This window comes from Salvelinus sp. IW2-2015, linkage group LG22 (assembly GCF_002910315.2).
Source record: "Salvelinus sp. IW2-2015 linkage group LG22, ASM291031v2, whole genome shotgun sequence".
NCBI lineage: Eukaryota > Metazoa > Chordata > Actinopteri > Salmoniformes > Salmonidae > Salvelinus > Salvelinus sp. IW2-2015.
The window spans coordinates 21,230,384-21,244,012 of NC_036862.1; the positions used below are offsets into that span (position 1 = coordinate 21,230,384).

Below are 13,629 nucleotides of genomic sequence, written 5' to 3' on the forward strand. Positions count from 1 at the left end.
ATTTTGTGTGAAAGCAATGAAAAATGATTCACAGTTTGGTCCACATACACTTCTGTTTTGCTGACTGTGTGGAGAGTTCTGACAATGTGACTTCAGTTTTGACCAATGCATGTTAGCAATTTAATAAAAAAAGTATCATGAAATACCATAGGAACATTAATTTAGATTACCCACACACAAGATACCGATAGTTTCACTGTGTAGTTGTTCGTACAATCATTAAATATTGTAGTACAAAATATGTGATATGTTTCATTATGGTACTACACGTAAATACATCACTGTAAAAGGACTAGTAGAGAGAATACTACAGACACAGTGGAATCATTGAATAAAATCTGAAACGTATTGATGAAATACAATAAAATCACAACACTGGTTTCTTTGAATCAGAGCAAAAATAATTAGCTACATCCATGGCCTGGAGAAGGGTGGCTTGTTCGTGAGGGCACCTATCATATACCTTCCACCTCCATGTGGAAAAGAATGTCTCAATCGGGTTAAGGAAAGGAGATTATGGGGGTAAGTACATGGTGGTAAATTGTGGATGGGCCTGAAACTATGCTTGCACCATTTGAGCATGGTGGAACCTGACATTATAACAAATAAAGGAGAGCCGCACACCCTAGGAGCTCAGATGCAAAATATTTTTTGTCCAACGTTTCGACAGACAAGCTGTCTTCAACAGGGCATAATGACAAACACTGCGGGGTGACTCATTTATATAGTGTCAAAGGACACACACGTGTCTGTAATCATGGCCGGGTGTGGCCTGATATCATTGGTTAATTCTCATATATTAAAAAAGCAGATCAAAGTCTATGTTGAGACTGAAGGGAGCAAGGGTGTCACGATTTTGGTAGCCTGTTTTCCTTTGTGTTTTGTGGGTGTTTGTATCCTGTGTTAGTGTTTTCACCATACGGGACTGTTTCGGGTTGTTTGTACTTTTGTTATTTTCGTTCAGTATTCGTTTTGATTTATTAAATATATCATTATGGACACTTACCACGCTGCRCATTGGTCCTCCGATCCTTCCTACTACTCCTCGTCAGACGAAGAGGACGAAACCCGTTACAGGCATGCAGTATACTGTACAGTCATTTGACAATTGAGAGTAGCCTAATGTTTAGTGCATGCTGAAGACTTAGCGGTTCTCATTGAGGAAAGTTCTGATGATTGAGGCCGCGGTTGATCTTCTGAGGTTTGGTTGAACATAGTAGCTGCCTCAGTCATTGTCATGCCATGATTTACAACATGGTCTACAACTATTGCTTGGACACTCTTTGCTGTTGCTGCCGCTATCTTGGTCCGTGGCCTTGTCCTCTATCACGTTCCCCCACACCTCTCAAACCAGGCCCACGACCACCACTCAGAAGGGGTGCTTGTCCCCTGCCATTCCTTTGACCACCATGTCTTCCTCCTCCCACTGCTTGGCTTCTATTGTGACCTGGATCACCTGCTGGCTCCATGTTATCGCTATGGTGTTGTAGGTGGATACCACTCATTTCACTATATACTCGTACCACAATGTGAAATCAATCATCAGTAACGAGTTGGCAGTATTGAAAAAGCAATTACAAGGGCTTGCATACATACACTCACCGGCCACTTTATTAGGTACACCTGTAAATAGTACACGCAAATAGCCTGCTCCTTCAAACAACGAATCATGTGGCTGCCTGCAACTCAGTATATAGAGTAGAGAGCTTTAGTTGTTGTTCGACCAAACATTAGAACGGGCAAGATGCGTAATCTAAGCAACTTTGACCTTGGTATGATTGTTGATGCCACACATGGGGGTTCCAGCATCTCAGAAACAGCTGCCCTCTTGGGATTTTTACGCACTACAGTCTCTAGAGTTTACAGAGAATGGTGTGATAAACAAAACACATTCAGTGAAYGGCAGTTCTGTGGGCAAAAACACCTTGTTAATGAGAGAGGTCAGAGGAGAATGTCCAGACTCATTCAAGCTAACAGAAAGGCCACAAATGGTGTGCAGAAGGGCATCTCTTAACGTACAGCCCCGTGAATAATTCAGGCTGTTGTGTAGGTAAAAGGGGGTCCTACCCAGTACTAGATAGGTGTACCTAATAAAGTGGCCGGTGAGTGTACAGTAATGTCAAATCTGAAAACATGGTCTGGAAAAGTGGTACATGGGACCATAGAAACAGTGTCTGTTAAAGAATGATCATGAAATATTACATCCATAGATAATGTAGTCCAATTGGTTCATGTTCCACGGTAATGGGTGTCAATGGATCTCGTTATCCTGAAACTTTCATGATCTAAACATGGAATATTGTTCAATGAACAAAAGATTTTAGCTTTATGTGTATTGTATCCAAGCAAGTGGAAAAAGTGTTAGAGTTTTGAAAAATGACATCAAGATTCTGAAATTAGTGCCAAAGTGATTGTAAAAAACTAYATTTGACCACAATTGTATGTCAGCTCACATTAGATGTTCGGTTTAAAATACAACAGGGAACCCAGACTTCTTTCTCTTCTTGTCTCACAGTGATGTCTGTCATGGGGGGTTGGCTGGTGGTTCCAGCTTTTTGGTTTTGGTCTTTTGGTGTTGAAGCCACGGAATCCAACCTCTGTGTGGTCTAATGACAGTTAGCTACCTCTCATACATACTGTTGAAAAGGTGTATGTAGGGCAGTAGAAGCTGTGTTCTTCCAGAGGCTCAAGCTGTGATGTGATGAAGTTTATCGTCTGTCTGTCTGTCTGTCTGTCTGTCTGTCTGTCTGTCTGTCTGTCTGTCTGTCTGTCTGTCTGTCTGTCTGTCTGTCTGTCTGTCTGTCTGTCTGTCTGTCGTCCTGGTCTGTCTTGTCTGTCTGTCTGCGTCTGTCTGTCTGTCTGTCTGTCTGTCTGTCTGTCTGTCTGTCTGTCTGTCTGTCTGTCTGTCTGTCTGTGTCAGGATGTTGCAGAGTCCTCTCTTCTGTCTGTCCTCTGATCCCGACACTCCACTATCCTAAACACACAACAACATGCATGAATCACAAGGTGTTTATGGCTGCAGTGTTTTAAATGAGGAAAACTGAAATAGGAAATTCAGGAAAGGGAGGACTTACCCAATGATTCCTGTGGGGATGAGGAGGAGGAGGGCTCTGAACAGGAAGGGGAATTTGTTTTTGTTTTTCTTATCTCTTACTTTTTTCTTAATTTTAATTGTTTAGGCATTTTCTTAAAACTGTGTTGTTGGTTAAGGGCTTGTAAGTAAGCATTTCACTGTTGTATTTGATGCATGTGACAAATAAAATTTGATTTGATTTGATTYGTGATGTGCAGGGTGGCTGCGTAGAGAGAGTTAAAGAGGCTGGCCACCAGGGATCACAGCCCCTTCACACAGGCCACCGAAGAAAACAACTCACCTGAAACACAAAGGACATAGAGGATGTCTGTAATACTTAAAGCATATTCTCATGAAATGTTATGCTACATTATGAACAGTTATAGCACCTTATAGATGTCGTCATAGAGCACTATGAAACTGTATACATGAGCGGCCGTAACATATTGAGAATATATTCCAGCTAAGGGCCCTCTTTTGAAAGCTCTCTCTCACCGTGTTCTTCAGGCCCCACCAGYTTGGACAGCTTGGCCCTGAGGACTGGAGTGGCTGCCATGTGGAGGAAGCACAGCCCATAGCCTGTTAGAAAAGGGGAGTGGATACACATTTACCTCAGGTTAAAGGTACACTATGGAAGTTTACTTGGGTATTTTCCATGTATTAATCTATCACCATCACTAGAGGGCAGTGAATAAGCGAAGAGTTTTGCGACCTTTACCCAGCTGTGTGTTTTCTGTGGAGGAAACAAGGCAGGAGGAGAGAGAAAACAGAATTCCTCCAGGGCAGGCTTATTGATCTATTACTCTGGGAGACATGTATTTTACTGTGTGATACTAGAGCGCTTCCCCCTGTGCACTGTTCTCCAGACACACCACCAGATAATACTGCTGACTTATACTGTTGCTAGCTGAGCCAAGAACACATGTTCATAACAATAAAGAAATCTAGTGAACTCTAAGCTGATGTAATGATGACATTTTAACTGATTTTGTCTTCTGGGATAGCCTCTCACCTGTGAATGAGTTCAGTAGTGTTGGCCAGTGAGATGACCACCAGGCCAGTCATGTTTGAGGGCAGTACCACCAGAGACACCCAGAAGTCCTCTAGGCATCGCTGCATGGTCCTTAACCCCAGGAGGCTGCTGAGGTAGGCCAGGTTCTGGGCTGCAGACCCCCAGCCGATCAGCCGTGGGCCCCAGCACAGCGGAGAGCTCAGCTCATACAGAACATACAGCTTGCGGCTGCCAAAGTGGACCACCACCAGGAAGAAGCAGGAGGTGTAGAGCCACAGTTTGTACCTCCTCCATTTTGTGTAACTGCCAGCCTCGGTAGGGTCGCCTAGTACAGAGTCGAGGCGGTAGACGACGCGGTGGTGGCGCGTGGTGAAGAGTTTGGCACTGGGGTCAGGGGTGACGGACTTGGGTACACATAGATGGGCAAAGAGGCCAGCAGCCAGGTTAGTGACCAGCACCAGCCAGAATGTGTCAATGTACCTTGGGAGGAAAAGTCCCAATGAGAAGTATAAGTGTTATCTAGTTACATTACTGTATCACAAGTTTAGACACGTATAAACATACTGTAATCAAAATATGAATTGAAGAAGAATAAGACAATGATAAGTTTTCAGTCCACAGATAGCTAGCTACCTTGGGCCATCTTAACTTAATCACCCTCCCGGATCCGGGATCATCCTCATCAGAAAAGCTGACTAGCATAGCCTAGCCTAGCGCCACAGGGATATCATATAATATAATTTCATGAAATCACAAGTCCAATACAGCAAATGAAAGATAAACATCTTGTGAATCCAGCCAACGTTTCCGATTTTTAAAATGTTTTACAGCGAAAACACAATATGTTAGCTCACCACAATAGCCAAACACACAACGCCATTTTTTCACCGCAAACATAGCTTTCACAAAACCCACAAATAGAGATAAAATTAATCACTAACCTTTGAACAACTTCATCAGATGACAGTCTTATGACATCATGTTATACAATACATTTATGTTTTGTTCGAAAATTTGCATATTTATAGCTACAAATCTGGGTTTTACAACGCAGACATCGTCACAAATAACACCAAATTGTCCGGAGAAATTTTACACAGCGACGTAATCTAACCAAAAAACTCATCATAAACTTTGCTGAAAAATACATGTTGTACAGCAAATGAAAGATACACTTGTTCTTAATGCAACCGCTGTGTTAGATTTAAAAAAATAACTTTAGTACAAAGCACAGAATGCAATAATCTGAGACAGCGCTCAGCCATTCTCCGCCATGTTGGAGCCAACATATTCCACAAAAATATGAAATAACATCATAAACATTCTCTTACCTTTGATGACCTTCCATCAGAATGCAGTGCAAGGAGTCCTAGTTCCACAATAAATCGTTGTTTTGTTTTAGAATGTMCATTTCTTCTGTCGAATTAGCAACTTTGGCTAGCATAATGGTGCTCACGTGTCCATGAACGCTTGGCGCATGGAACGAAAAATTCCAAAAGTCATAATAAAAGTCAAATAAACTGGTCAAACTCAGCTGAAAATCCATCTTTATGATGTTTTTCTCATATGTATCCAATAACGTCCAAGACGGAGCATTTCGTCGTGTCTACCTAACGCATTGCAGAAAATGATATGGTGCTCCCAGGTGCGCAGCAAAATACTGCCAATATGGCGGACCTGTCACTCCAAAAGCTCTCATTCGGTCTCACATCAAGCTAGACACCCCATTCAACATTCTACTGCCTGTTGACATCTAGTGGAAGGCGTATGAAGTGCATACAGATCCATAAATACAAGGCAATTGAATAGGCAAGGCCTTACACAGAGACCCATTTTCAGAATTTTCACTTCCTGTTTGGAAGTTTGCTGCCAAATGAGTTCTGTTTTACTCACAGATATAATTCAAACAGTTTTAGAAACTTCAGAGTGTTTTCTATCCAATAGTAATAATAATATGCATATCGTATGATCTAGAACAGAGTACGAGGCCGTTTAATTTGGGCACGATTTTTTCCCAAAGTGAAAACAGCGCCCCCTATTAAGAAGAAGTTAACGTTGAATAACCTACGCTCGTGCCTGTCACCACTGCCCMCCTATGTTACTGGCCAGCATGCCAGTGTCACGCCCTGACCTTAGAGATCCTTTTCATGTCTCTATTTTGGTTGGTCAGGGCGTGAGTTGGGGTGGGCATTCTATGTCTGGTGTTCTATGTTGTCCTTGTTTTGTATTTCTATGTGTTTGGCCTGGTATGGTTCCCAATCAGAGGCAGCTGTCTATCGTTGTCTCTGATTGAGAACAATACTTAGGTAGCCTGTTCCCACCTGTGTTGGTGGGTAGTTGTTTTCTGTTTTGTGTGTCGTCACCTTACAGAACTGTTCGTTTGTCGTTTTGTTGTTTTGTCAAGTGTTTCGTAYTTTATTAAAAGTAATATGAACACTTACCACGCTGCACCTTGGTCCTCTTCTCCTTCTCCCGACGAAGTTCGTTACAGCCAGCCAGTCCCAGATAGGCCTCCAGCACTGCCACCCTGAAGGTCTGGGAGCCCCTGTCGCTGATATCAGCCACAAAGGCAATGCAAAATGCCTGGATGGTGTTGAAGTCGTCTGAGAGTAAGGATGAGTTAGTTGATTCATCGATAAGTCAGTCAAGGGTGCCCACAATGATAAAGCAGATTCATTGGTTAATCGGCACTAGCAACTAATTGATTCTGGACTGGAGCGTGGACCTCAGTTCGTCTTTCAATCACCCACGTGGGTATATGCTCCTAAAAACAAATTGGTTTTGAATGATGAATTGATGTCCACACTCTAGTCCAGTTGGTACTGGTAATGCAGCTTAAAGCTGGTTACCAACCACCATATAAAGTCCAAAGAAGCTGAAGAAGCCTGAAGGAGGAGAGGACCTTGTGCCTATCAGGTAAAATAACAACCCAATCTTTATATCCCAGGACAAATTAGCTAGCAACAGCAAACTTGCTAGCTAAATTGCCATTAATGTTAAATGTTTTTCGACCTGTCCTCAAATTTATATAGTTGGTTCAGAGTTCGTTTTGATATTTCAACCTGCGTGTCCTGAACGCGTCTGGTGTGGGTGGACAAGACCGTACACGCATGCGGTCTGGTCAGCATGTAATGGTCTCGAGATCGCTCCATCTGGACAAAGCTTTAAACTGCACCTCGAGCTTCTGTTGCTTTCTGATTTCAGGACAATTCCATGGTATCAGAGTCACACAGATGTCACTTTAAAATGTATGTCAAACAAAAACCAATGATTACAAAGTTAAACAAACCACACACCTCTATGCACAAGGACTACTTTTAACAATTTTCACAGAAAAATTTACAAAAATACATTTACTTGAAGAACAGTGCAGATGCAAAGTTTGATAACAAAATTATGGTTTGTGCTGTCAAAGATTTTTTAGAAGTAACCCAAGATAGACCACAGCCTGTAGTCTCCAATGTAAGCAAATTAATCATAGCAGACAGAACAAGCAAGAAAGTGGTCAGAGCAAAGCACGAGCTCTCGAGAGCCTATTGGTGCATTCTAGCATGTATTTGAATATTTCCGTTAGAGAACGCCTACTTTGTGAAGTGCAGTGTGCAATAACTCAATTCGCCCTTGCACTCCTTCTAAACAAGGCAATGTATTGACACTTTGGCAAAGGGTCAACTCTACAAAACATTGTCTACTCTGTTCATAACAGATTCCAGTTCTGGAAACAGAAACATTTATTGAGATCAAATGCTTAATCGATGAGAACATTTGCAGAATGTCGGCCAAAATCCATCTTGCTCCATTTTCCAACTGCCACTGGGCTTCCCCTCAACATCATATTTGGTAGTGAGTGGAAAAGCCAACCAAATGCTTCACATTTATACATCCGGTGAAATATCTGTCTCATTGTTTTATTTGTGGTGCTGTCATTCTGTTACCAAACTTTGCATTTGCACGGTTCTTCAAGTAAATGTGTTTTTGTAAAATGTTCTGTGGGAATTTTAAAAAGTAGACAGAGTCCTTGTGCATGGTTTGTTTAACTTTGCAATCATTGGTTTTGGTTTGACATACATTTTAAATAGAAAAATCTGAGGCTTTGTCACTCTGTTACTTTGGAATTGCCCATTAACAAATTGTCACAATGTCACCACATGCATTTGTTTAATTTCATCAAGTAATTTCAAAATAATGGTCAAACATTTAGACATTTAATCTACGAATTATTACACATTCTGCACTCTTTATGTTATTAGATAGTTATTACACATGTAGCCTTATAATAGCTTAACAGGCCTAGATCATTGGATAAACTGACATTTATTAAAAAAGTTTCTTAAAAATATATTTGTTGCTATAAAATCCAAGTCTGTTTTTTCCCCTCTCACAATTGATTTTATGAACTTAATTTATCAAAATAGACATTAAAGGGGCAATCTGCAGTTCAAACAACTACAAAGGTTCACCCGACACTGTTTAAAACTTTTGGGAAACACCTGAGGGATGGGGCTGGAGAAATGTAATCACGTTCTCAAATTCATAGACAGAGCTATTGATGCAAGGACTGTCCATGATCCATTACACCAAAATAATAGTTTTAACCACGTTTTGAGGCCATACAGTGTTTGCTTACAAACAATGGAGTAAAAGAAGCTTATATTTTGGATTCTGGTGGGGTATGACAGTTGTACTCATGAGGCATTTATACGTTTTCAAGAATCAATGGAAATACACTGAGGGTACAAAACATTAGGAACACCTGTGCTTCCCATGTCATAGACTGGCCAGGTGAATCCAGGTTTAAGCTATGATCTCTTATTGATGTAACCTGTTAAATCCACTTCAATCAGTGTCGATGAAGGGGAGGAGACAGGTTAAAGAAGGATTTTTAAGCCTTGAGACAATTGAGACACGGATTGTGTATGTGTACCATTCAGAGGGTGAATGGGCAAGACAAAGATTTAAGCGCCTTTGAATGTGGTATGGTAGTATGTGACCGGTGCACCGGTTTGAGTGTGCAACGCTGCTTGGATTTTCATGCTCAACTGTTTCCCATATCAAGAATGGTCCACCAGCCAAAGGACCTCCAGCCAACTTGACACAACTGTGGGAAGCATTGGAGTCAACATGGGCCAGCATCCCTGTGGAACACTTTCAACATCTTGTAGAGTCCATGCCCTGACTAACTGAGGCTGTTCTGAGGGCAAAAGGGGGTGCTACTCAATATTAGGAATGTTTTCTTAATGTTTTGTAAACTCAGTGTATATGTTATCAATTTAAAAGTCTAAAAATGGATGTACCAATCGCAAATTGACCTTTTTTAATTATTACACAGAAAAAAACTTTATTGGGTGATGATTTATCATTTTCAATAGCCTTCTGGATGCTGTCACAGTATTGCCTTAGCTTTAATGTGCTACAAGTTGATACAGGTATTTGTGTAGGTATTTGATACAGGTCCAATTCCGCACTCTTTTCGCCAAAGTTTAAATTGGTTTATTTGCATAAAAGGGAATTTTCATCCTGCATGTGCCCTCACATGTTTCACCAATCCCTCTCAGAAATATCCTCACATATCCTGTTGTATTAAAGATGCATTCTATAACATTTCCAAGTAATGTCTACGATACACTATCTGTACATTAAAGGCACAGAATTCCAGAACATCATTTGAAACGAGTTTACTATCAGAATTGCCTAAATAACCCAAAATTAAGCAATCAATAATTTCAATGAAAAAGTACTTTCCATTATTGCAATTCAAATTCCACTATTACTGAGAACAAAAGGTTTGTTGGGAGAAAGGGACCTTTGACTTCCAGCTGCAGCAATTGAAGTACACTGTTAAACAGGTCATATAAAAACGTTTCTTTATAACTCAACGGGAATTTGTGCTGAAGAGTAATTTCATCCCAATTCAAGGCTGCCTTGTGCAATACAGTGTTTATGTAAAGGACAATGTATGTAACATTGTCTTAACATGGGAGAGTTGACATGAAAACTCTTACTTATCCTTGGTTTACTTATTGTGGTACACACACGCAGGCAGACACACACACACACACACACACACAATTCTGCGAATCTGAGTTACGGGTGGCATGGAGGAATATTCCTTTGTTTCTAAACAGTGGTGTGTGTACTTTGCCCAGAGATGATGACACCATGTAATTGTTACGTGGAGTGGAACAGGGGAACCCAAGAGCAGACTCAGATGAGGAGACTGGGATGAAGTAACCAAGGTGTTTATTGAAACACAGGGGGGAGATGGAGTGCAGGTCGAGGGAAGCTCGGGCGGGTTGCTGGAAACCAGATGCGGAGGCTGAAGCGAGAGGGGTTGAGACAGGGTAAGCAGGTCCAGAGGGGAATCCAATGGAGTAGTGGAGTGGGGAATCCAGGACAGAGTAGCAGGAAAACRAGACGTGGGACTGGAGACAGGGACCAGAGTCAGAGCGGGCAGAACTGTAGCGGAGAGGAAAACAGCGTCAGGCAAGGAAAACAGGTACAACTGGATAACAGGATCTGAATAGTAATAAATGGCTAGAAACGTAGACTGACTGAGCAGGGATTACGATCTGGACGAGTGGAAGTGGCAGGGCTGAGTATTTGTTAGAGGTCTTGATTATGGAACAGCTTGCAGCTGGTGGGGTTCTGCTCTGACTCCAGCACACCTGTCTCTGCCCACACAATCACACACACACAGAGAGAGAGAGGGAGAGAGCACTGGGGGAGTGGCGGCAGGTCAAGGAGACACAGAATGAGCAGTAGAGGGCGTGGCAGGAGCAGATGTAACGGTAATGACAGTGGTTAAAGCACCAAACATGCTTAGGAACTTTTTTATTTATTTATTTATTTATTTATTTTTTATTTTTATTTTTTTTTGCTTAGGAATGCTTTTTGTTTTGCTTAGGAACTTACATTTCCTAGTCTAATATGTTTTCACTCTGAAAACATAGTCGCGTAGGGTTGTTCCAACAACTATTATTCTTCTGTACAACAGACAACTGTTGTTATGGGACAATAAACTGGCTTCAACAGAAGATGGAGTTCATGGGTCGTGTTCATTAGGGAATCCTGTAGCAAAATGTTTTGCAATGGAAACGGTATATGAGCGTCTCGTATTAGAAACATTCAGATTGTACCGCGCCGTTTTCTTCAGGTTATAGTTACTGAACACCACCCAGATTTCGGTAGGAGAGGCCCTTATGCAGGTATATAACTGACAAGGCCTTCTGTCCAGCTCTTGTCATTGTTTTTCTCTTCAATAGACTTCAATAGACTTCAGCACAACCCAAACAAGGGAGAGGTGGGATGGGTGAGGCATCCTCAGGTGAATGTGATGACCATGTGACAGGGTGCCCAATGGATCAACAGAGAAATCGGTAACACTTGCAAAGCCAGCAGTGCCTTAAGGGCTGGGGGTAGGATGGGGTGGGAGATGCACAGCGTTCAAAACATTAGGAACACCTTCCTAATATTAAATTGCACCCCCTTTTGCCCTCAGTTAGTCGGGGCATGAACTCTACAAGGTGTGACTGTTTCATCCACTAAACTCCTCACTGACTCACACTCTCTGGCTGGCTCTCTCTCTCCCTCTCTCTCTCTCTCTCCTCTCCTCTCTCTCTCTCATCAACTCTCTCTCACTCACTCACTTCTTGCTCACTCACTCACTCACTCACTCACTCACTCACTCACTCACTCACTCACTCACTCACTCACTCACTCACTCACCCCCTCCCTCACTCACACTACTGTCTTGTGTTGTACAACACACTCCCTCCTCAGCCCAGTCACCTCACTCAAAAGTTAATATTTAATTCAGCCTCTACGTGATATACTGTATGTATACTGCAACTTTATCTCCTGTTCTGTCTTTAAACAGCGTGGTAGCGTCCCCAATTATGTCGTAAAACCTTTGCACCCACACTCTAATTAGATTTTCTGTCTAATATATCTATCTCTCTTCTCTGTGTACTTGAGCTACTCTCTGGATATCTGGACCAGCCATGGTGGTGTGTCTGACTGGGCTATGGAGGTATCGGAATTACCTGATCATATTCCTCACCCCACTGTTGATTCTACCTCTACCCATAATAGTTGGGGGACCGGTAAGAGTGTGTGTGTTTGCGTGTGTTTGTTTGTGTATAACTGAGGCTTTGATGTGTTTGTTTTAACCCTCTTGAAAGTTCAGAAGTTATTCTTAGTTGAGGATAACGTTCTGAAGCATTTCAAGTCCTGGTTGTACACAAATTGAATGCCGAAATTCCTAGACAACTCTATATGTTTATTAAAGCTTCACTGAATATTTTGGTTACACGTCTGTATGTATTTCCTAAAGTGACATTTCCATTGTATTTGTGACATTTTTAATTATTTCACAATATCCAGGAATCTAGTGTAGACTGGTAATTTAGTGTGTGTAGATAGGAGGTTCAGCAGCCTTGCACATAACAGGTTGAGTTTCCTGTGAGTTACGGTTGTCCTCCAGGACAATAAATCATCATGCATGAAAGACTTGCATTACAGGCAGTTTATAGTTCTTCATCTTTTATCATCAATGACTTACCGTGTGTCATAAAATATATTTGTTTCTATAAAATCCAAGCCCGTTTTTCCCCTTTAAGAATGTATTTGATTAACTTCATATATCAAAATATATATTAAAGGGGCAATCTGCAGTTCAAACAACTACATAGGTTCACCCGTCACTGATTAAAACTTTTGGTAAAAGCTGAGGGATGGGGCTGGAGAAATATAACCACTCTCAAATTCATAGACGGAGCTAGGGATGCAAGGACTCACCATCCATGGTATAAAAATGATAGTTTTAACCATGTTTTGAGACTATACAGAGTGTGTTTACATTACATTGTTTACAAACATTGGAGTTAAACAAGCTCATATTTTGGGTTCTGATAGAGTATGACAGTTGAACTAAGCTCATTAAGCAATATAAGTTACAGTGGGGCAAAAAAGTATTTAGTCAGCCACCAATTGTGCAAGTTCTCCCACTTAAAAAGATGAGAGAGGCCTGTAATTTCATCATAGGTACACTTCAACTATGACAGACAAAATGAGAAAAAGAAAATCCAGAAAATCACATTGTAGGATTTTTAATGAATTTATTTGCAAATTATGGTGGAAAATAAGTATTTGGTCAATAACAAAAGTTTATCTCAATACTTTGTTATATACCCTTTGTTGGCAATGAAAGAGGTCAAACGTTTTCTGTAAGTCTTCACAAGGTTTTCACACCACTGTTGCTGGTATTTTTGCCCATTCCTCCATGCAGATCTCCTCTAGAGCAATGATGTTTGGGGCTGTTGCTGGGCAACACGGACTTTTCAACTCCTTCCAAAGATTTTCTATGGGGTTGAGATCTGGAGACTGGCTAGGCCTCCAGGACCTTGAAATGCTTCTTACGAAGCCACTCCTTTGTTGCCCGGGCGGTGTGTTTGGGATCATTGTCATGCTGAAAGACCCAGCCACGTTTCATCTTCAATGTCCTTGCTGATGGAAGGAGGTTTTCACTCAAAATCTCACGAATCTC

The 13,629-nt window shown here is 41.5% G+C and overlaps 1 pseudogene; it reads right to left on the reverse strand.

The window, feature by feature from the left end:
• Positions 1-2,916: 2,916 nt before the first annotated feature.
• On the reverse strand, positions 2,917-6,698 carry LOC111982672 (proton-coupled folate transporter-like; annotated as a pseudogene).
• Between the last annotated feature and the right edge of the window lie 6,931 nt (positions 6,699-13,629).